General features: G+C 39.4%; 1 protein-coding gene and 1 long non-coding RNA gene across 5 annotated transcripts in view; one reads left to right on the top strand and one right to left on the bottom strand.

Annotated features, from left to right (window-relative positions):
- ZFHX4 (zinc finger homeobox 4) overlaps positions 1-23286 on the bottom strand; it is a 152696-nt gene extending 129410 nt beyond the window's left edge. For 2 of the 3 annotated variants that reach the window (XM_030496131.1, XM_030496112.1), the window contains exon 1: positions 22910-23286. The gene's annotated coding sequence lies outside the window, so the exon portion shown is untranslated. Of the gene's footprint in view, positions 1-20445; positions 20642-22909 lie in introns of those variants that run through there. The other variant, XM_030496120.1, reaches the window with a different exon arrangement.
- LOC115612166 overlaps positions 21027-24341 on the top strand; it is a 35526-nt gene continuing 32211 nt past the window's right edge. The window contains exon 1 of one of the 2 annotated variants that reach the window (XR_003992904.1): positions 21027-21256. This is a non-coding gene — a long non-coding RNA (uncharacterized LOC115612166). The remainder of the gene's footprint in view (positions 21257-24341) is intronic. The other variant, XR_003992903.1, reaches the window with a different exon arrangement.

Genomic DNA, 24341 nt, shown 5'->3' on the forward strand with positions numbered 1-24341 from the left:
GGAGAACACAAAAGAAATGATTTATAATTTTTTTTCCTTTTGTTTCCCTTTCAGCTAGTTTATTTGCTTGGTCTTTATTTCTTCCTAATGACAACAGGATAATGTAAACTAAGAACTCTAAATATTGCAGCCATTGTCAACACAAGCAGAACTCTTTGAAGGTTCTCATTTTACCAAGTAAATCAGCTTACTTCAAATCTTCCTTGTGCAAAAGCCCTCAGCAGGTTCCTGGCTATCCCTGATTAAGCACCAATCACAGTTCTTCCCCACACTTTAGCCACCTCAATGGGCAACGGAACAGAAATTAATATTTACTGCAACCAGTCCCATCATCCTAGGGGACAATCACATGCACTCAGTTTTTTCACTGCAAAATGTAATGAACACCATTTCAAATACCATTTTGATGTTATCAATCCTGGTGAGTTGCCCATCTCTCAACCACTGCCTCAATCAACATCTCCCCTAGCTTAACAAATCATACGCAAGCACTGCTGATGAAAATTCTTCAATCATTTCTTGCAGGCAGGCATCTCAGGCCGTAAACTCCCTTTGTTAAGAACAAGATGCACTCTATAAAAGCCATATCAGAGTCTGGCAGCAGGGTAAAAGCACTAGAGGAAAGTTGGGCACACACTAGTTAAAAGTTTGCTTTCCTTCTTCTTTTTTTTTTTTTTTTTTGTGAGCCTGCAAGCCTCCAGCCACTGTAATAGTAGCCTGATTACAGCCTAAGATACTCCAGGTCCTTGCAGATCTCTCAGTTTGCAGAACGATGGCACTGTACACAACAGCTGAGTACTCTGAAACTTTAGTGTTTATTTTCAGCCTATGATATAGACTCTGCCTTGCTTTTATGCGGGGGGTAAGCAATCTTTATTCCAGTCATAAGTCAGAGTGATAGAATTCATTAATTTTAGACAAAAGCAGCAGCCAATTTATCAGATAAGTTTTCAACTAAGTATAAAAGTTTGATTACATCCTGAAAATTGTTCTTTTAGATATCTGGAGCATTAATGTTTTCTACATCTTCCCATTTACAAGAAAAGGAAATCTAATTAAAACATTTTGTATTGCTAGACAATATATATTTATATACGCAATAGCCCGGTGCTATATCTCTGCATAAAATCACTCACTGTGATTTTGAGATTAAAAAATAAAAATCCTTGCCTAGGAAAGGTTTCAGTGAAGGTCACTGAGATATTAAGTATGGAGGATAGCTGCTTAATTTTTTTTAAGTGTAACCAAATCCAATCTTGTCAGCGAAATCAGAGAGAGGAAGTGATCAGTTTAAGATACATCAGAAGATTTACATAGAATGAAAATGAATCAAAATTAGTTTTGGTATCTGAGATGGCTAAAATGACAGCCTAATTGCTTCTGAATCAAACGCCACAAAGCTTGGTGTGTAATTTTAATCATTGATGAGATCCAGGTTAATTATGCTCATGGTACACAAGCAATTTAAAAACCTTTTGAAATAATCTGATCACAAAGAGCACGAAACCCTAATAATTCTCTAATTAGCCTGGAGACAAGCATGTTTACCTTCCCATTTGGCAAATTTGCACAAACAGTGTATGCATCCTGAAGAAAGCTTACACATCTAACACATTCTCCTTCTAAGGCCTTATCTACAGATAAAAGTTGCACAAGGATAGTTACGGCAGAAAGCAAATCCCAGCCCCTTCCATCTGCAGAGGACTGGTATAAATGTCTTCATACTGGTATCTCTCAACTCTGACATAAAAAGATAAACACTGCTTATATAAAGCATTTTTACATCTATCTACTCTGCAACTGCACTCGTGAGACTACTTCAGTCACACAAAAACACACATGCAAGCATGAAGACATACACCCGGTGGCACTAACATGCACACAAGCAAGAAGTTTCTTGGACCGGTGCAGAGGAATAAAAGCAGTAGACCTGTTTTGTTTTCCAGCAATGATACAGGGATGCATGTGCAGTAACTCTCTCCTACCCAGAACCATAAAAGGATCAGTTAGGGTGAAATCTCTTTAGCGGGAAAAACTGACCAATAAAGAAGGAGTTAATACAGCAAATGGAGCCTGATGTAACTGCCTAAAACTAGTCTAGACCTATCTGTGGCTTTTCATTTAACCTTTCCTGCTTGAAGCAAGCGCTACCCATACTGCAGTATATCACGGTATACCACAGCACTGTGGTGTCCAGCAAGCATACAAAAACAGTTGCCAGAATAGTCATGGGCATACACATTATACTGTAACCAGGATGGCATTTAAGACCATTAAATAATTTTAGACAGATACAAAATGGGTTCTGCAGCACAGCATCTCACCCCTCCCCTTCTTCCCACAACCCTGCACTGAGCAGTCTTACTGTTTCAATTTCCAGTCTTAAAATATTTAGCAGAGCTAAACTAGACTTTTAAACCTTTCTATCACATAACCAAAGTAAAAAAAAAATCAGTGCAGTAACAAGTGTCATACATCTTTTCTGTTACTTAATCAACATTTTTCAATAAACTGCACATTTATGGTTATCAGTCTCCTTACATAATTTCAGTATTAATCAGTACTAAACAATGACATCCGCCCTCTGATCACAATTGTATAAACAAGAGTATATTTCATTCCAATTAAAACAAATACTAAATCTTTGAACTGGGAAGCAACACAGAGAGAAACCATAATGTATATTTCCATACTTGAGCTGTTTACAGTCTTTGTGGCCATGTTTGCTATCAGGTTGGGTAGATGAAATCATTACACCTTGATGAGCAATTAAAGATTACTGGGATGACTTACTGATCGTATGTAACATATGATGGAACATGCATCCATTAGAGGTTACAGCATCTTCAATATTGAAGAATAAAAATTCTCTTCCCCCCCCCCCACCCCAGGGACCTTCTATAAGAGTTATAACAAAGTTTCACAAAGTCGCAGCTAAAAAGAATCAAAAGGACTGCCTCAGAGCCAACATTATTCCACAAAGTCTCTCCAACAGATTTCAATTCTCTTTACAAAAGCAATCACAATGCAAACCACACAATATATTTCCTTCTCTGGAAAGAGGAGAAGGAGAAACAAAAAAATGCATATATATTAAGCACATATCTGTATAGCCTTAAAACATCAAGAAAAAACAAATCTCCATCAGCGCTATCTGCTGAGTTCACAGAAATACATACCTGCTGGTCTGCTTAGCATTTCAAGTTCTCTCAGTAATTCACAAGGCCACTAACTTTGATCATCTAAATCCTTTTCTCAGAACTAATGGTGAATGTACAGAAAACCTTAAATTGCTAACCTCTGCTTTCCTCCTGGAGAAACTGTGCTCTAAACTCTGCTCAGTTAAATTACAAAAACCCACCTACAGCCAGATTTGCTAATGAAAAGGGAGTGCTTTCTGAACAATAGGAGAATTCCTCTGCATTTAGAATGCAGAGTTCCCATTAGAACAAAGAATCACAAATGCCAGTTTTACCTCTGTTTTTTTAATTGAGATTGTCCCAGCCCTCTTCTACGGTCCAGTGAGACAGTGTTTGTGAAATGATTAAAAAGAACGTGATCTGATCAAGAGGATGGAATAATGGGAAAGGAATGCTAGGTTAGCCACAGTGCTAAGTGCTGGGAAAGAAGACCAAGAGGCTTCTTAGCCTATTGTTTTTATTCCCATCTGCTTTTTAGCCATCTCATAACACTTTTGATTCTTTATTTACTCTGGTAAAAATGGGTTAAAAGTTGCACACTTGCCTCTGAATTTGGTAACAAGTTAAAGAAATCTTTGGGAAAAAAAAAAAAAAAAGAGAAAAAGAAAATAAATAAAAATCCCTGAATTATATCAAGTTTCCAAAAGGTCATCACTGTCTCTGCTGTGGCCTTTTCCCCATACCAAATCCTCTATCAATATGTCATAGTGAGTTAGGCAAAGACAAAAGAGAGGCTCAGTGTGAAAACTGCACATATATCTAATCCTGACAAAGCAATGAATAGGCCTTCACAAGTATAATTATACTTGTTTATTTGTTGCCACGTACAGAGGACTGATGAAAAAATCCATCAAAGTGGTATTATGCAGACACCAAGAGCTTCTTTTCTTTGGTTCCTAAAGCCACATTGAGGCTTAAATTCCTTATTGTTAAATTCAGAAGAAAGAAAAAAAAAGATTTTGGTCAGACTTTTTTGCATCAACTGCTGACAGATCCTTTGTGTATAGCGCTGTATTATTAGATGCATTAGCTAGAAACTTGCTCACGCTGCTACTCATTTTAGCCCATGCTGCAATCCATAATTATAAACTACTGTACACAGTACCTTTTAACAGGGTGTGGTAGGCACTTAGCTGACCACGAGTTGAACAGATTTTAAATTGCCCATTTTCCCACAGTCACTTGTTTGAAATATCCAAATACAGGTAAGCTACCTGTCCTATAATTACTATGATATTTTTTTTCCTTAAGGTTCCAGCTGTAAGGAAACAGGAGATGGATTGGTGTAACACAGGGGCGTCTTTCATTTCAGCTTGCTTCGTGTAGAAGATACGTAGCAGTATATCTTCCTGTACAGAAAGCCATCTAGACAGCTAGCAGAAACTTGGGCCCAACGTAGAGGTGAAAAACAAACACACCAGCCACTTTCGCCCCAAGCAAGCAAAAAACACTCTAAGAAACAATAACTTGAGATAAATGCAAGTGTTAAAGACGTTAATGATATGAGGAAAAATATTTTTCAAACTGAACTATTAGTTGCCATTACACTTTAATAGACCTTAAACCAAATAATTTAACAAAGGCACATTTTGGGTGGAGAAAAAAAAAAAAAAAAAAAGAGGCAAATAAGCTTTTTCTTATGGGATAGAAATATCTCAAAGTAAAAGCAATCTGCATAGTTAATGTCTTTCTGAGCTTTCCAATTTAAAACAGAAAAGCTGTAATTTTTCTTTGCTGGCAATCTGGAAACACTCTGGAGTTAATTACATCTGATTCGAAGTGAACCACACAAACAAAGACCAGTCTATGTCCAGACAATTATACTGCATTAACCAGCTTAGAGCTTCCTGCTGATGTTTCAGGGCTCTTCTATTACACCCTTCTACCTTCCCAGCACGATAGAAAATGCTTCTGCAAGAAGGAATTAATGAAGAGAACTGCAAAAGAATGTGTGACGACCTCTCCTGACACGGCAAAAACTTTCCGCCCATGTCACGACAAAGGGGAGAAGGTAATTAAGTTTGAATAGAGGGATGTAACGAAATATATTATGCATCTAAAGCAGTACACTGAAAGGACAGGAGGGGGGTATGGAAAAGTTTGCAAAAGACAATCTTGAGAGTACTGTTCAACTCGATTATTTTCTCTCATGTTCCTCTTCTCATCCACAAAGGCTAATACCAAAAATCATTCCAGCTGATTTTTAAACTCTTACAATGAAATCTCCTGAGGCTGATCAGCTCTCCTTCACTGTCGGGATAGGATTTTCCTTTTTGTTTTCTATCCTTAGGACCAACGGGAAAGTGTACACAATGGCCATAACACTATCATAGGCTTTGGAATTTTTAATTTAATTGTAATGGTGAAGAACTTTTGCATTACTCTCCTGTCTTCTTTCCACAGCTTTAATGAAGCCACTGCAGCTGTTCTCATTTTAAAAGCAAGATCAGCAATCTTAGCTTGACAAAGCTACTGTGCAATATGTTTCTTTTGTTATTGTTGTTTGCCGTTTCAGGAAAATGTTGTCATCATTATGCAAGATAGGCCTATTTCTTAGTCTACCTCTGCAAACAAATTTGGCTTCTTTTTTTTCCAGTCATCCTACTTTGCATGTATTTGTTCTAACTGAACATTAATAGCTCACATTGGTGTGAGACAAAAACACGAACTGTAATTATCCTTCTAATTCTCGCTTTCATACCATATTTCTACTACTTCGCCTGACACTGAGGTTCTGTAGTGATTGCTTCATTAGTGATGAAGAATGGCCTAATCAGCTAAAGTGTTTCTAGAAAACTGTTGTTTGCCAATACTAGGAGGAGGTACCAACTTTTTCCCTTTTCTTCTTTTTTGGAGAAAGGTGCATCTGAGTGATAGTGACCCAGTGAACATTAGAGCATTAATCACCTCCCTTTGTCTCATCTACGCAAAGTAGGATTAGAGTTAAAATGATGACTGCTTAATCCCTTTTATTTTCTTTTACTAAATAAATATTAATCTACAAATCAATCAGATCCTGTATTATAACACACATGATACACACTCTGAAAGGTTATGTAAATTAAACTCAATTTTACAAGCATGCCATTAATGAAAACAGCCCCCATGCTTTCCCTTTTCACCCCCAAAATCCCTATTAAATTTGGAAGTTCAAGTTAATAATCTTACTAAATATAAAGCTTAGCTATTGAATCCATATTCCATTTTCCTTTAAAGAAATTTGCTGCATCAATCATTTTAGTAATTAATAAATCATATTTACTGTGTTTATTCATATGTCAATACTCCCGATCTGTAAAGCTTTCACCATTTAATCTCTTTAACTCCGACCAAAGTTAGTTTACATTAGATGTTGTTTTAAACACACATGGAAATAAATTAAATAGAAGCAGCTAGAAAATTAACCCTAATTGTCTTCATGAAAAAAATCACATTGCCTGGATCTGTCACCTGTTCTCAAACACTGTGAAAGAGATCATTTGCATTCACAGCTTTTAAGAAAAAAATTACAGAAATATAGGATTTTGCTTCATTAAACTTATATCTGATTTAAGAAAAATGTAATATTAACATCAGGTAAGTATACTAAAAATACTGTAATCATGTAAAAAAGTAATGTAACCTTTTAAAGTGTGAATTATCACAAACTTTGTGATTTTACTAAAGTCTGGATATGTCTTCTGTCAGCGCATTCAGTAGGTAAGACTGAATTGCAAAACCAATAATTAATGACCAGGGAACCAAAGTGGCTCTACAATATTCACTTAACCTCTTTGTTGTCTCAAAACCAACTGTGAAATAAATGTTACAGTATTTTTTTGTTTGCTTAATACTAATTTGCTTGCATGCTAAGAATGCTTCTAAGAGTTATCACAAGGCAAGTAGTCAAACAAACATTTCAGTTCTTGGGGAGATACTACAACTCCAAATGACTTCAGAAAGAGTCTTGATGAAAACAAAAAATAAAGAATCATGCTTTTGTGCACATTTACAAGGCTGCAAGACTCTTCCAATTATGCATCTGAAAAAAAGAAAAAAGCCGTGGGTATTGTAAATCATGGTAAATCATGTTAAACATTTAAATATTTCTCTGTATTAAAATCAGCCTGGTCAGTGATAATACAGGATTTTTTTTAAACAGTTCAGTTATTAATAAAGCATTTGTTTTTTCTGGAATATTATCATGGCAAATTTGTTTTGTATTGTCAAGATCAGCTGGGCATTTTGTTTTTATTACGCATAGTCTTTTGTCATTTTTTTTGCTCTGCAAGTTAATTTGACTGCTGTGCATAAGTGAAGTGAGCAATTCAGTAATTAACTTTTGTGTTTTAAAATGTATGAACTTTAATTAGATTTCATTATAAACAAACAAATGTCAACCATAATTATAAGCTCCTTGGTTTAACCACATATTATCCCTTTTCAAACAAACTTGATGTCAGACAAATTAAAATCAAGCAGCCAGCAATTTTGAGTTGAATTTTACATGATCTGCCAGTAACCTGATTACTTTAACTTCAATATCATTACAGGAAAAGTATTTCAGGAAAAATAATTACAAGAATTCCAACAGGAGACAAGCTTAATTGTATTGATTCAAAAGATGCATGTATATAGGAACCATGCTGAAGGAATAATGTTATCTTAAATCAACAGTTAGTTACTATTAAAATGATATTGTCTGGCATGAAAAAGGCAATTTGAGATTGGTGTCTAGAAAAGCAGAGATACAAACCTAACTGAAATAATTATCTTTATGCCATTATACTCTAAGCAACAAAATATCAATGTGGAATAACTTCAAGGCATGAAGGTTTGCAGGTTTATTTACTGACTGGTGTATCTATTAGTACCAGGAACAAGTGGAGCTGTCAGGACATAATGAAGGTAAATGATTAGTTAGCACAGAGACTGAGCTCTTCTTCAATGCAATAAGAGTTAATTAAAGTTTACCACCAAACATCAACCAAAGCAGGATGTTGATCAGGTTTCAGCATTAAGTGCAAACAGACAATGGTTGGCAGCAATTAGTGTAGCTATCAAATGACATGCAATGATAATTATACATTTAAAACAGCTAAAGGGCTTGTGGAAGGGAGGGAAGGATCTCATCAACTTCTTTGACTATGTACAGTCAAAGTGCAGGAAACAGGTATCAGATATTTCACTTCAATACTGTAAATCAATAGAATTAAAAAAAAAAAGAAAGGTTGTACAAGCACATTATCTGAAAGAGAACAATTCACGGTACACGAAATGGAAGAAATCTGCAGACAACTCCTAACAAAGATAAGTACTAGTTAGATTAAATAAATTACTTTGCTGCTGCCACTCACACTGACACACATAAACAGAGAAGTGTTTGGGGTTTAAAGGCTAGTGGGTGCAGCTTTATTACACATTTCTATGCCAGATTTGAGGTTACCTGTTATCTTTAGTCCCTGTGGCCATGTTCATAGTACAAAAAGGCCCAGAAGGACCACAGGCCCAAAGCCCATGACCGCAAAAGGTAGTTTCACATGCTAGCTGCAAGCCGGCTGTGAGGAAGGCTAGGCTTACCAGAGGCAATTACCTGCTATCTGAGCCACAGCCTAAGGCTCTGCCACACATCCCCTGCTCTCCACCCTCTCTGATCAGTGTATGTGCTAGTTCTGCCTGTTCCCAAACTTATGCCCAAGTTTTGGGAAAGAAAAAGAAAGCGAGAGCTTTCCACCACAGGTGAACACTGGGCAACACACAGTAGAGACACAGACATGCTAATAATCCAGAGCACAGAGAAGGCTGGTGCTATGCTCTGCCACACTCCGTTTCAAGGGCCTTGCTTAATGGTGGCAACTACCAGATCGGTGATATACAATGGAGCCAATACCAAACTTAATTTTCATTTCAGCCTTTCATTAAAAAAGAAAGACAATAAACTTGCAGCAGCACTTCTAATAGCAACACCAAACAAAGGAAAAACTGCCCACAGCCCAGTTTTTCATCCTCAGCATGGATCTGTGAAGTTAAAACATCCCCAATTCTACAATATCAAATACATGGGAAGTGCAGCAGAACAGGTAAATATCCCTTCCACAGGCAAATAGCCATTGTTAACCAGTGTAGACAGACAGACAATTAACTACACACATCTAGTATTCTGACGATTCCTCAACAACCGCTCCACGCACTGGAGATGGAATAACTCATTCCTGCTCACTTGTTTTGGGCTGGCATACTGCAGGTAATGGGATTATCTGGTTAAACACCTACGCAGTTCCACAGCAGCTGAATAGGTCTGGCAAGTAGGATCCCCACTTCAAAGAAATCAAGATTTATTCAGCATTTTTATGGACAACATAGTGGCAAAAGCACCCTGCTTTTCCTAGGTACTTAGCAGGAAGCAAGATGAGGTTTACCAAAAGACAAGTAGCAAGTTTCCAAGAAAGCTAAACTGTGACAAATTAAAACCCCACAATGAGGAGGGCAAAGGGGTTAGACAGTAGAACTCATTGCTGCAGGTTACCATTGAGATCATGAATCCACCAAGGCTAAAAAACAGAATAAAAGCTGGCTGTCAAAAGTATCCAGAGTTATTATAACAAATGTGCACAAAAAAAAAAAAAAAGAAAAAAAATTGTAAGGGATATTAAACCTTACTCTTCGGAGGTCTAAACAATTTGCATTTGCAATCGTGGCAAGGCAGCAGTATACAATAGGTTATCCTACATCTGCCTACTGTGATATTCTGCTGAAACCTCTTCTACAGACCAGTCAAAGAGAGAGGAGGCTAGCCACACTAGAATCACAGTTTGGCAATCAATATATTCCTACAGTATGAATTACACCTCCTGAGTACAGACGTGTCTGCAGCAGGGAGACTGCCCTTATCTTTTATTTGAACTAACCCATGCAAAAAGATAATCAGCATCAGTTTGCATTTATATACATTGTATTAATCTCCACTGTGCCAAATTCAGAAAACCTTCTTTTAAGATTGTGAAGACTGCATTTATTTTAAATGCCTTTTTTTTTTTTTTCCAGAAGCAAACCCACATACATATGCAAAATACGTTAAGATGGATTTTGTTACAATGTTGGCTAGCAATTGTGACTTTTGTTGGAATGTATGTTCACGTTGCTAAAATTTTTTTAATAAAATGCCTTACTGGTTTGCATAGTTCCTGGGCTGCAGCCTAGAGCAGTTCTACAGACTTTTTTTTCCTAACAAACCGCATTTTCCCAACTAATTCTGTTATGCTAGGGATTTGTGCACAGAGTTGGCTAATCCCAGTATTTCCCTAGAGCTGCATCTAAGCTATGGCCCACTCCCAGCACAAAAGTGTCTCCAAAAGCCCTTTCGCCCCCTTCAGCACTGATACACTCATTGGTCCTGACATTTTCACTTCAGCCATGACAAATGAGCTGATGGCTGTGATCAGATTGCACACGAGGACTGCTTTATCAAAGACGTATCATTAACTCTCATCACTGTCTTCCATTACGGCTCTTTTGGTCAAAACCGTTGTGAAAATGCAAGTCAGTTTAAAAACATAACCTAAACATAGCCACAAACAAACTTCATTAAAAAGCAGGAAAGAAAACCAGACTCAGACGGGATCAGAAAGAGACTAGCATTAACTAAATGTTTCTCTGGGGATTTAAGTAACTGTACTCAACCTCTGCCCCAGTGCAAACATGGCAGTTGACCGTCTTCGAAAGGTCCCTTCCCCCATCGTGGACTGCGAGCATTACTTTGCCTTTTTTAGAGAAACAAAAATAAAGCAACAACAATCAAATATGTCTAAAAACAAAGTCAATTTTTTGCTTTTCTTTTCCGCCTCTGAACTACTTCACATTTCTGTGTGTCTGCTTTTATTAAAATATGTTCCTCAAATGAATCCCTTAAAGAATATAAAATTTTCATTTGAATCGCAGCCACATGATCATGCTGTTTTCTGACTCACATTAAAAACACCAACATAAAACACTGTCTCAAACGGAAATCTCTCAGTTCAGTATGAATACTGCAACCTTTCTTCAAGTTAGAACCTAAGTTCCAGTTACATAGTTCTTGTTACATCTAGAGGGTTTACAAAGTATGTATTTGTTGTAACCTCTTCTAGCAATTCATCTGAGAATACACATCTAGCAGAGTCAACTGTAACACAACAGATCTTGGGAATGGAGGTCATGCTTTGAGATAAAGTGCTATTCACTTTTGGACCATGCAAGAAGCTCTTTATTCCTGTTCTTATTGGCATCAGTTCCCCCTTACCAGAGCAAGAACAAAGCCAAGTGCTCGTGTGAGGTTTATGAATAAATCAGAGGTGAGCCACTTTAAGTGCTGCCCATGATTTCCTTGTTGACAGTGAGCACTTAAACAGGCTTCTATGACCAGCAACTCCTGGCAAGCCCTAATGGCTCCTAATCTGTACCCTGCTTCATTTCAGGAAAGAAATGACCCACCCCAATTTTTCTCAAGTCTTCACCTTTTGGGCAACTACTCTCCCACCTTTTTAGAAATCCACGTTCAGGGACTGTCCCATTTCAGTGCCAAGTTTTCACGTAACACACAACATAAAAATCACCATTTTCTTCCTAGAAAACAAATGACAGCTAATAAAATATTATTACTCTGTGCAGCTTAAGCTATTCCCAGACAAACCATTACACAACCCAGCGTTTGTTTAAATTGCATAGATTTTTAAATGAACCTAAAAGATTTCTAATATGCTTGCTTCCAATTATTAAAATCATGTAAAAAATATGCTGAGAGCAGATTCAACCCTTCTGTACAGCTACAGCTGAAACCAGGAATGTTTATAAATCACTGCCATTGTATGTATTTAAAACATTCAAACAGCCTCAAAATCTATTTTTAAATAATGATAACATTCAAAAACAAACAGATACCAAAAGTAAACTCCGTGCTGGGCCAAGCAGCTCTGGTCCAGAAACATAACATCCAACTGTGGCAAGACACTAGGTGTTTTGGTACGTACTTCTTTGATGCACAAAATCACTCAGATACCTATGCTGTTCAACATTAAAGCAGCAGCCCGCATGGAGAATACATTTCAACATGGAATGAAATCCTTCATTTTTAAGGTCTCTCTCCCCCACACAGCCCTCCCTTTCTGGATGTGTCACAATCTCCAGATGGCTGAATTGACTCTGTAGTAGCTGAGTTATTGTCAGGCTCCCAGTTTCTGCTGTATTTAAATACTGACATTTTTCAATTCCGTTGTTTCTTGTTGCCTTTCCACCCACTTGGGAAAAAAAATGTTGGCGGCACCGCTCTGCCTTGTGATTTCAGTGCACAGTCCCTGCTGCAGGGCCGGGGGACGGCTGCCCAGCAGCGCTGACCTGCCGCTGCCTGAACTGTGGTGGGTGCTTCAGCAGAGGATATTTATCCTCTTGCAAGGGCCTGATCCAAACCCAGGAAAATCGATGAGGTGGTGCTGGACTTTGGAAGAGGCCCTCGGTCAAAACTGGAAACTGCAGTAGCACTGGAGAAATCACCCATCAAGTGAGAGAGAAATCTATGGGCCAGACCAGGTGGGACTTAAAACTCCAGTGACGTTTTTCACTGGAGCTGAAATGGCTGTCCCAGTGCATGGGCTGATGACCCAGTGAGAAATCATATTTTGTCTCCCTACAGCAGTTGGGTGCTCCTGCTGGAAACAATCCTGAAGCACATTGCTGTGCTGCAGCAGAATGGCTCATGGTCGTTTGTGCTTGGGGTGACATTTCCCACCCCAAAGGGTGCTGCAATGGCAAAGAAAGTGATTTTTTTGGTGAATGGTTCATAAAGCTCAAGGTAACTGAGGGACTGAGTGGTGACATTTGCCATATAGCTAAATAATTTATTTTAGAAATGTTACATTTTCTTTAATTTAAACCCTCAGTGCTGTAAACAAAATCCATAGCCATATTTCAATATAAAAAAGAATATAAAAGGACCAGAGTGAAAGCCACAGGAATAAGCTTCCTGTTTAAGGAGCACTTTTCACTCAGAACCTTATTTTCTGGAGTGGGGAAGGTACATGAAATGTTAGGTATTAAGCAAGGAGAAACTCTTATTTGAAGGCAGACAGCCATGGTTTCTCATATGGGAAAACCACCTGCGTTTGAAACCCTCATGTAGCACTTGGCAAATCCAAGCATTTCCCATTCTCGCAACGCCCCTTACAAAAGCTCTGGCCCCCTGAATACCAAAAATCAAAGGATCCTCCCCAGCAAGGAAAGGGAAAGAAGGAAGTTATGGTTTTGTTATTCTTCAAAAAGAGATTATTCTTATCTGTTACACTACCATCTTCTGGAACAAGTGTGCAAATAACCGGGATTACTCCAGGGTTCCATCACTATCCTAAACACTGGATCACTGCTAGCGACAGGTGCCTTGTCATCTCAGATTAGGTGAATTTATAAGGCAGCCTCGGTGTCAAAAAAAGGAGGAGCCAAACTTCAGCAGCTGCTGCTACCAGACCCTGAGCTCTGCCGTTACCTGGGAAAAGGAACAGAACTGACCCCCATCAGCTTTGCTGGAAAACCTCTTTCTTACAGACCCTCCTGTGCCTTCTGGACTATGCACACCATCCATAAAAATGGAACTGGTAGTGCAAAAGAGGAGATGAAACCTTTTAAACTTGATTTCATGGAATTCTTGTCAACTGGTAACTAAAGGCCTGATTCTTTTTTTACTAATGTCAAAACTGTATGTCTTGCCAGTTTTACATCGATATCACTCCTCCGATTTCAGAGGAGTTGCTGTTAATTTAGTTTGGAGTCAATGCAAAGAATACAATTCTTTTGGGTTTACATGCCCTAAGCTCACATCAACTCCGGCATTTTGTAAGGATTTCTTTGTTTCAGAACCAGAAAGTTTGTCTGTTTAAATACAGTTTTAGAGGTACATCTAGTGTGTGCAGCCTATATAGTAAATGTTTGTTTTCAGAGTCGCCAGGGTCTATCATACACATACAGCCTTTAGTTTGTGAACTACTGACCTGAAGGACTATAACACCTTCTTAGGAGCTGGTACTGCCTATCAGGTCTCTGGGAGTGCTAAAAGTCTGCTAGATTTGTCTGTAAAGAGGTCCCAGTTTCTGGACATTTTAAAAATTGTTCTCAAAAGTACCAAAACCAAATAAAATATAATTTAGACAAATTACTTTCTAAATATCTCTCTCTTTTTTTTTTTTTTTGTATTTTTTATTTGAAAGCTGGTTCTGAGCAATATGAACATATTGCTCAGAAAAAAAGAAAAAACCTTAATATGGTAAACTCTTATTTTGATCATATAACTAAGTTAAACTATTCCTCAGAATATTTTGTTTAAGCAGAAAAAGTCATTCCTCAACAAGACTGCCATATTTCAGCCCAGTACAAACTTTTCTGGCTCAGTTTGGAACTCAGCAAAAGCTGCAGTAATAACAAAAATATTGGTATAAGTGTGCTATACAGTGACTAGTAAAAAAGGAATAGAGTATTAAAGGCTAAATTTGCTGCCCTTACTTATGCAAAACAAGTTTATCTCTACAGGTCTGCTGAATCCTGCTATTGATAAATATGTTTATTACCCCTTTCAAAAACAACAAACCTCAATAACAACCAAGCAGAACCCATGACCTACTAGGTAAAAGCAATGAATATGTGCCTTTCAGTTTATTCTACCTGTGCATCTGTTCACACAAACATATTCTGGGTTTCATCTTATTCTGTAAAATCTTGAATCCCAGTATCTCAGTGTGCTGGTTTTCTGCCCATTCAGTAAGAATGCAGACAACACATAAGTTATTATTAACCCATGTGTTATCCAGTTCTACAGTGGCTGGAACTTTGCCAGACACAACACATGGTGCTTGGTTAACAATATTTTAAAATATAAATTAATTTATGTTTTAAATTAACACATTTTTCTTATGGAAATAGACTAATAAACTGTTCCCAGAATGAAAGACTATCCCCTAAGCATGTTCCTTTAAAAGAAGTTTTAAGGAATTTCGTACAGTTAGCAGTAAAACATTCGCAAGCCCCATAGAAGGTCTTTAACTTTGTCCTAAAAGAGAGAGTTTTCGTGACTTTATTCTTACCAAACACTTTCTGCATTTACAGTTTTAGTTCCTTTATCCATAAATAATCCTAATTTCATAGAGGCATCTCAAACTGTTTAGATATTGTCAGATCAAGCCCAATACTGAACTAACTAGCATTTACAAATAAATGCTCTGCAAACTAAAAATAAAATCCCCCAAACAAGTTAATATTTAGTCTAACTACCAACAGTTTTTCCACAGTAGCTCTAAATCGGTAATTATGTTGACCTGAAAAAAAAGAGAGCCTATTTAATATGCATACATACAAATAATTATTCACACTGCATTTGATTTACATACGTACAAAAGAACCACTTCCCACTTTCAAAAAAGTGGCTCAACACTTATGGTATTTTAACTGCCCTAATTACTGTTGAGAGAACATAATTAGAAGCACTGATCACATTGTCAACAGCTAACCGGTTGCAGCCCTGTCTGGGGGCCTGATCCTGCCCTGGTTGAAGTTAGCGTGGGCTAGCACTGATTGCAGAAGGAGGCCGGGGCCCTTCTCGCCACCTTGAATCTACCGGAATCCATCTGTTTTAAACAACCTAGGTACGCTGATGCAGTCATGCCAAAAACCCCGCTCCTTATGTGCATTTATCAATTTCTATTTCAGTAAGTTTTCTCTATTTTCAAAGCTGAACGAAGAGAGTAATTTTTTTCCCCAGCAAGGCTCCTATACCACATAAACACTTAGCACTGAGTCAGAATTCATAACTTTTTCCAAAAGAGAAATAGTTTAATAATTAAAACAGATATTGACTAAACCCTGCTTCCTTGAATACCAAACTTTATTAGATTAGTTTGCTTGATGCATAATTTCCATTGGCAACTTTTAAAATGGCTCCTTCCCTCCCTGCAGGCCCCCCTCCTCCCTGTTTCCTTCCCCCAAGTGCTGGGAATCCTCAATACCCACTAGTCAATATTTAGTTTGCCTGTCATATTCCTGGAGCTCCCCTCCATACAAACCTGTGTTTCTCAGCCTTTAGTTGCACTACTCTCACACATACTACTTCACATGACAATGGAAACTCAGGATACCTTAGCAAGTTACTAAAATCTGAGCTTCTGCTTGTTTTCTCAAGCCTTGGACAAACATAACTTTAGGGAGAGCTGAACATAGGCATAAAGAAAGAGGAGCCTGCATTTTCATCTTCCTTTCATCTCAGTCATTCAGTCAACCATTCAGTGCCCTATTCAACAGAGCTTTTCATTATGCAAAAAAATGCTAATCCTTTTCCGATGCTTTCACACTTGTATAAACCTCCATTCCTTCGTCTGAAAAGCAATTATATCAGTTTACCTTTCTGTCAAAAACAGGATTAATATTCCAATACCAGAATCTCCTTTATTTTCCTATCTTTTGCTTTAGGAAACTAGAGATTATTAGTGGAGGTATTCCTTAGAGCAAGAATACATTATTTTAAATATGATTATTTCAGCCAAAGCAAGAGAGAAGACGGGGAGGGAGAGAAAAAAAAAAAACTTCAGTTGCTGCGGAAACTCTTTTCAGTGACAGAACTGACCTTCCCTTTGCAGAGGCCTGAATAGAATGAGCCTCACTCTGGTCTATTAATCAGAAACAAATTATGAAAGAATGTGGCTGGACTGGTTGACACTATCCTGTCTTGGGAGACTCAGTAACAGCCTAGTAACAATGTCCTCTTCATGGGTAATGAACAGCCATGACAAATGGGGCAGAGAAACTATTTATTTGCATATGCAAATCCTCACACAAGGGAAACATGTACAAACAAGTGTCATTGTAAGGTGGATTAGGCAAACAACGCTTTCTTTTTAGGACATTCTGCAGCCCAGAACATTAGTCAGCACAATTAAACCAGTCTCCATGGAGACTAATGAAATTTCACCATGGTATGAGTTAAATTAGATAGCTAGTTATGTGTTTTCACAATCCAACTTGAAATCCATTATTGTTTCAGAACAATACAGCAATTGTGCCTGGCTGATCTTTGCCAGCTCAACAAGCTCCTAAGTTGACAATTTGCATATGTTAATATAATTAAGCACTAATTACATGAAACTTGTACATATTCACATGCACTTTCCCTGGGCGCTTCTCAGTTTGAACCTTGGCCAAGTCTTTAACCCTTTGAATGAATTTGGAGCAGCAAAGCTCTGCCTTCTGGGTACAGCCCCAAGGCAGATGCAGAAAAGCTCTTCATTTGTAAACAGAAAGCTTAACCTGGCTTCTCATATTCCTATCAACAAGGCTAGAAAACATTTTCGTGTGTGTTGGGGTAGGAGAAAGAATGCAGGGGGTGGGGAGGAGAGGGGAGCTGGTCTGGAAGTTCTTTAGAGATCCAGCTCTGGTACCATTTTTGCATATGAAAACACAAACATTTATCCACATAACAGGTTACAAACACATGTATTGCCATTGTCACAGGTTCTTCAAGACCCAAATTGTCAAAAACTAGACTGGGTTTTATGTCAGCACTCTCAGAGCCACAAAAATGAGAACGAGAAAAGGAAAAAGGAGCAAGCAGTAACTAATGAGCTTTACATAAATATATGCAGAGGCAATTAAGCAGTGTTAATTACTATGACAGCAGTTAATTGAATATAATTAGATATTTTAAGCTACTGACTAAGGCATAGTTAAGATTAATTTTATTGAGATTAATTGTAAATAAGAATAGATTAACTCTGTGTTTTGACAGGCATAAAAAGTAGTTCTGCAAATTAACCAGGAGAGCAGAGACTAGCACAAAAATCATATATTATTTTAATGTCACACCTCAGAATCATCTGCTCAATAAACATGACTTTTCAAACCCAAACAGACAGGAATCCTGAAGAAAAACAAACAGCTTGCAGAGATTAAAGAGCCTTTTGTCCTTTTTCATGTGCATTTCTTTTAGCAGACTAAATTAAGCGAGTCTGGTGTACGTTTTTAGGAAGGAACATTTCACACTGAATGGAAAAAATGTTCTATCACATATGAAATTCATGCAGCTGTGCGGAACTTGGTCCAGATGGTCTAAGACTATAAAACAACACTAAATGATAGACAGTAGGGCCTTCCCAAGATTATGTGATAAAGTCACAACCTCCTATTTTGACCTAAATTTTCTGTCATGTATTGTTTCCTTCCAGATCAGATAGCTCCATTTTAATTTTTAACTGATCCTGAATATTCAATGGAAACTCTTAATAAACATTGCTGATAAGCATCTGAGCAGAAATCATAAAATATTTACAAAACGCCCCTTAGCTTCATTAAAACAATGCTGAATCTGAAGTGCAGAAAACAGTGCCCTGGCTCTCCCCACAATACTAAACTGTTCACACCACTCAGCTTCAATAGGTAAAAATGCTTGGTTTTAAATATGCTTCAAAGAAAACCCAAACCACATTCTACCAGAAGATTAATTCACGCATGCTGTTTAAGAAAATTAACACCAAGGCCGAAGAATGCTGAACAAATCACTAATAAGAAAGGAGCTTCAATTGATTTTGAAATAAATCAATAGGTGATTAACACAATATTTTTAAAGCAGTAGAATACATATATTATATAAACATATATTATATTTTCAGTACCTTTTTAGCTCTTAATCGAACAAGGGCTTTACAACAGTGAGCATGTCCCTATATTGACTATCAACTTCTTTGGAATGCCTTTAGTCTTTTATAACGAAAATCCAAAAACGGTCTGTGAAACAAGGCTACAACAAGCCATTCTGCAGTGAAAGATTTTAAATCATCCAGCCTCTTCTAATAGACTTGAGACTTATTGAGGTAGAAACCATAAAAAATGAAGAAGGGAAATTTAATCCCTGAAATATTGATTTGCACATTAATATCATATAGGCAGAGGGCAATTTGGCTTCATGGAAATGACACATTGTCGACCCTTGGTGAAGTCAGAGCCAATCTAACTGCTGAACATGTCTGAATCTCAAGAGTTATTAAGGGCTTCCCTTCTTGCCTTTATGACTTTTCTTCAGCCTACCAATGCAATCTTAAATGTATTATCTTTAAGAAATAATTGTAAAACCTCAGGGGTTTTCCAGTTAATGGAAGGGAGGCTAAACCACATCAGATTCTGAAATGCAACATTAAACCCTTGCAATCAACAAAACCACCTCAATTCTCATCCATCCAGTGCAGGATCTAATATTGTTATTAGAGATAATCAAATTTCATTGTGTAAATTTAGGCTCATGGTCAGAATGGAAGCAGTAAATTCTGCAATATTAAACAGTGATTTTTCTCGGCCCCCTTTATATGTTCTTTACTGGTGCACCATCTTCACAAATAAACCTAAACTATTCAAAATATCGGGGAACAGAACCATCTCCCTATTCTGAAAGATGCACGCAATGCCATTTGTCATCTCCTCAGCTTTCCTTTAGTTTTAACTTGATCTAGTGGATAAGTTTCATTTTAGAGAATAATAAAGCAGTATCACTGCATAAACCAAACAGCAGGTACTATTAGTGTGACTTACACAGATGGTTTACCTGACCTTTCTTTGTTCCTTGGGTAGGTTTCACTTTTGCAGATTTACGACTTTTCCTTCTATATTTCATTGACCCTCTATGTTCATTATCATAAAAATGAAAACTATTGAATACATGTTTATGTTGAAAAAGTCCAAAAAGCCCACGACTAAAGGAGAAAGAGATGCTACGATGCACTGTGTGGATCTCTAGATCATACACTATAAATATTCAAGCACAGATAGCACGAATAACTGAATAATCCTGGTGAGCTCCAGCTCTGGAGCCAGGTGCAAGAGGTTAAAACAGCTGGCTAGCCATCTTTTATTTGGTGTGCCTTCCTACCGGCTGAAACCGCAAGCCCTGAAAACTAGCAGATATTCCCTCAAGGTTGATTGTCTGATTTTTTTCATTTCAACTAGTTTACTAGGATCCCCTGGTCGAGAAAAGAGAGAAACTCCTTAAATACAGTCAGTTGAATAGGAAGTGGAGCAATGATGATTAAGGCTTTTCCCCCCCAACACACACCCCAACCTTCAACCCCCTGTTTATTTTCACAATCTTCTTTGTGCACCTTCCCATCCAAATGTTTGTATTCCTTATTTCAAGGAAAAGCACTCCGGATCGTTCTGTCAGTTTTGCCAGTAAATATAAAGTAAAACAAGTGTTGATGGCACTGAGAGTGTTACATACCCAGGCTGTGTTTTTGCATTGCTCTCAATGGAAGCGATCGATGCCCATGTCACAGTCGCGTCCCAATCGCAGCCAAGTCTCTGCCTCAATCTAACCAACACCAGGCAGGGCTGCAAAGGCTTCTCACTACCTCTTCCATCCATCCACCACCAAACCAAAAATATAATGCTACATATGATCTTTTTAAAAACTCCACCACCGATCCTAAGGATCGAGCCACTGCAAATCCAGGGGAAACACAATAGGAAAGGAAAAAAAAAAAAAAAAGGCAACACCATAAAAAAAAAAAAAAAAATCACCCTCACAGCAACCACCCCAAAAGCACCCGAGTCCTCTCTTGCCACTCTCTTTCTCGCTGTCCTCCTGCCAACTACATAATCCTTGATTAAAAACGGAACAATGCTAATAAAAAGAAAATTATTAAAAAAAAAAAAGGACAGAATAGAGCCGAGGAAATGCAACTGTCAGAAAACGGGATGGTCAGACTTCCTGAGTGAACCTGCCTGTGTCTGGCTTAATGTAAATCCACCATCTTCAGCCTGGCAAGTTGTCTTTTGGTTGGGTTTTTTTTTTTTTTTTTTTTTTTTTTTTTTTTTTTGGTGGGGAGGGGGTTGTTATGTTTGCGATCTCTGTCTTGGTACCTAAGGAAGGAGGAAGAAGAGGAGGAGGAGGGTGTGTTATTGAATGGTGGCTAAAGCCTCCTCGGGACGGCGCTGAGGTGAAACACGCTGAACCCGAGTGATGTAGCTCCGCTCCCGGTCGGACCCAGTGCCCTCAGCAGCCGACGGGAGACCCCGGCCGCCGGCTCCAGGTAACAAAAGAAATACCAACCCGTGCGTTTTCTGCTGCCGCTGCTGGGGAGACTGGGTGGGGGGGATGTAGAAGGTGCAGGAGGGGAAGAGTGGAGGGGAACCGCCGTAAGTTGGCTTCGGATGGGGGGAAAGTTTATTAGCATTTTTGTAGGAAATTTTATGTAAGGCAAGAGGGGGAAGCAGGGACGCGCCTGCCATTAGCCACCGTGATGGGAAAGGATGCACTTGATTCTGGCACGAGCAGTTAGACCAGGAACCGAACAGCCTTTTCGGTGTTTATGAGATTTTTTTTTTTTTTTCGGTTGGCTGGTTGTGTTTCTTAAACACCTTCGTCCTCGGTTTAAAAATAATAATAATAATAATAATAATAATAAAATAAAATAGACGCCTATCCCGTAAAACAACTGCCCCCCCCCCCCCCTTCAAAAATCTCAGAAAGGCTGCGCTGAAAGCAGCCCCGACCCTGCCCGCGAGGAGCCTTTCCTGCGGAGCGGCACGGCACGGCACAGCACGGCACGACACGGCGGGGATGCCGGGGGCTCCGCCGGCGCCTGGCCAGCAGCTGCCCGCAGGCAGCGGCAGCCCCGCATCCCCGCTGGCGGGGCCGCTCCGCGCAGTGCCGGGCCGTGCCGGGCCGCCTGCCCCCGCTGCGCGGCAAAACTGACAGCGAGGCAGGGCGCGCTCCTAACGGGCTCCTCTTCCTCCTGCTGCCAAAGACGGCAGCCAGCAGCGATATGCCCCTGTGCGCACACGCAGACACACACCCGCACAGCCACCCCTGCCTCTGCTCCTGAGAAACCTACCTGCAAACTAAAACCGGGGGGTGTAGGAGGAGAGGGGAAAAAAGCACCCCACACCTTCTCCTGTACACATGCACTCAGTCAGCGTCCCCATTACCCTGCTGGCATCCCACCATCACCACCACCACCCCCCACCCGAAAGCGAAAGTTTGGGAGGCCGAGGGGCTTGGACATGGAGAGGAGAGGGAAGGCGGGTGGGAGAGCGGAATACGCCTTCAAAAAGCACCTCAAAGTTTTGGGGGGACCGAGATGAGAAAGGGGAGTGCGAGGTCTGAAGGGGCTGGCGAGCGATGACTTCTGACAGCCGTAACGTCTTCCCTAATCTGACAGTATTCTCCCCCTCCCCGAGCTCCCTACAAAAAAAAGAGCGAAATAAAAAGTGGGGGGCACCCCCCGAACCTTTTCTGCAAACTGCGCAGAGTCCTCCACTTAATCCGAAAGTTACAGCCCGAGAGAGAAAAAAAATCCAAACCCACAGCCCCGAACCAAAACAAAAAAAATACACAAACAAAACGTAACCCCCGGAATAAAAGAGAAAGGCAGAGAGAGGAAGAAAGAAGGGAGAGAGAAAAAGCAGCCCCTCCTTCCCCAGTGAGAGCAAATACTGTACCTAAAAATGGGGAAACAGGCGGAAAAAGGGGGGAGAGAGAGAGGGGAGAGGTACATGGGATCTGGGGATGTGAGTGTGTGTGTGTATGTGAGAGAGAGAGAAAGAGGCACAGGGAGAGGGGGAGAGAGCGAGCGGGCGAGAGCGAAATATCAAAGATTGTGCAAGATCAGCCTGGAAAGATAATCGATACTCGACCTAAATTTAACACAAACTACTCAATAAAAGTTAAAGAAAAAACTTACTTTCCATTTCCCCTCGCAGTTCCTACTGGATCTTCGCCTCTTTTTTTTGTTTTGCTTTATTTACTTAACAGCTGATCACATCCAAGTAAACGAGAGAAGGTTCATTAAAAAAATAATAAAAAAAATAATCCTCCAACTTTATTGGGTGAAAATAAAAATGATTGAGCAAGAAGTGGGGGGCATGGAGCGGTCCTTTGGGGTCCGGGAGTTGTTAAAGCATGTGCCGACCGCGGTCTCGCTGTTTGGTTGTGAAGGGGTTGGGAAAAGGAGGAAAGGAAATGAAAATCCGATATGTCTTTATTCTGCTAATTATTATCGTTTTAGCCCTGTTTAAAAAAATGGCTGATTAAGTTGAGTGCGCATGTCTTTGTGTGTCTATTCCCGATATGCACTCTGGGAATGAGAGAGAGAGAGAGAGAGAGAGGAGAGAGAGAGAGAGAGAGAGAGAGGAGAGAGCGAGCGAGAGAGAGGGAGAGGGAGAGGGAGAGGAGAGCGAAGAGGAGAGGGAGAGGTGTAATTAGCGAGGTGATCAACATTCTCCGGGCTGCAAATGACGCGCAGCCCCGGAGCCGGGGAAGCCGGAGCCGCCGCGGCTGCCGGGAGCTGCCGGGGGCTGCGGGAGCCCCAGAGCCAGCCCGGAGAAGAAGGGGCAGCAGCAGAAGGGAGCAAGCTCGTGGATACAAACACAAGTCTGCAAACTTCATTAGTAACACAGACACACACGCACAGGCACACAAAGTAGATGGCTAGGGAAAATTAAAGAAAAAAAAAAGGGAAGGAAAGAAAGAAAGAAGGGGGACGGCAGACTTGCTCTTAAAACTGTCCGGGAACTTAAAAGAAATTTAAGGTCCAAATTAATTATTCCATGAGGGAGATATTTCTTTCCGTCTGTCTGTCTTTCTCTTCCCTCTTCTCTCTTTTAATGGGGAATTAATGAAAAAATATATGTTTGCAATGGGATAATGAATGTCCGACACCTCTGTGAAAGGAAAGATAACATATCTAAGATAGGGAATAACTGCCCATACAGAGATAAAGCTGGATTTGTTTAGACATACACACACACACGCACACATGCGCGCACTCACATCCTATATCGTATTTACACATGTGCACACACACTCTGCACACGCAGAGTCACTCGAAACGTAACACACTTTATTTGGTGACCGCCATGTAATTGCTTGGAGATAGCAACAAAATAAAAAGCAAAGCCTTCCAGGATATACAATATCAACTGTAAACAGCCTTATCAAAATGAAGTAAATAGCCCAGGGAAAGAGTCTCCTTGCATACAATACAGGTTTCATGCATATACATGCATCGTCTTCCACTTTCCCTACAAGTATTGATATTTTATTAATATTTTATCCACTATATTTTACCAGACACATTTCATTCTTGGAGGGAGGGGGGAATTATTATGATGAAA

This window comes from Strigops habroptila, chromosome 1, assembly GCF_004027225.2.
Source record: "Strigops habroptila isolate Jane chromosome 1, bStrHab1.2.pri, whole genome shotgun sequence".
NCBI lineage: Eukaryota > Metazoa > Chordata > Aves > Psittaciformes > Psittacidae > Strigops > Strigops habroptila.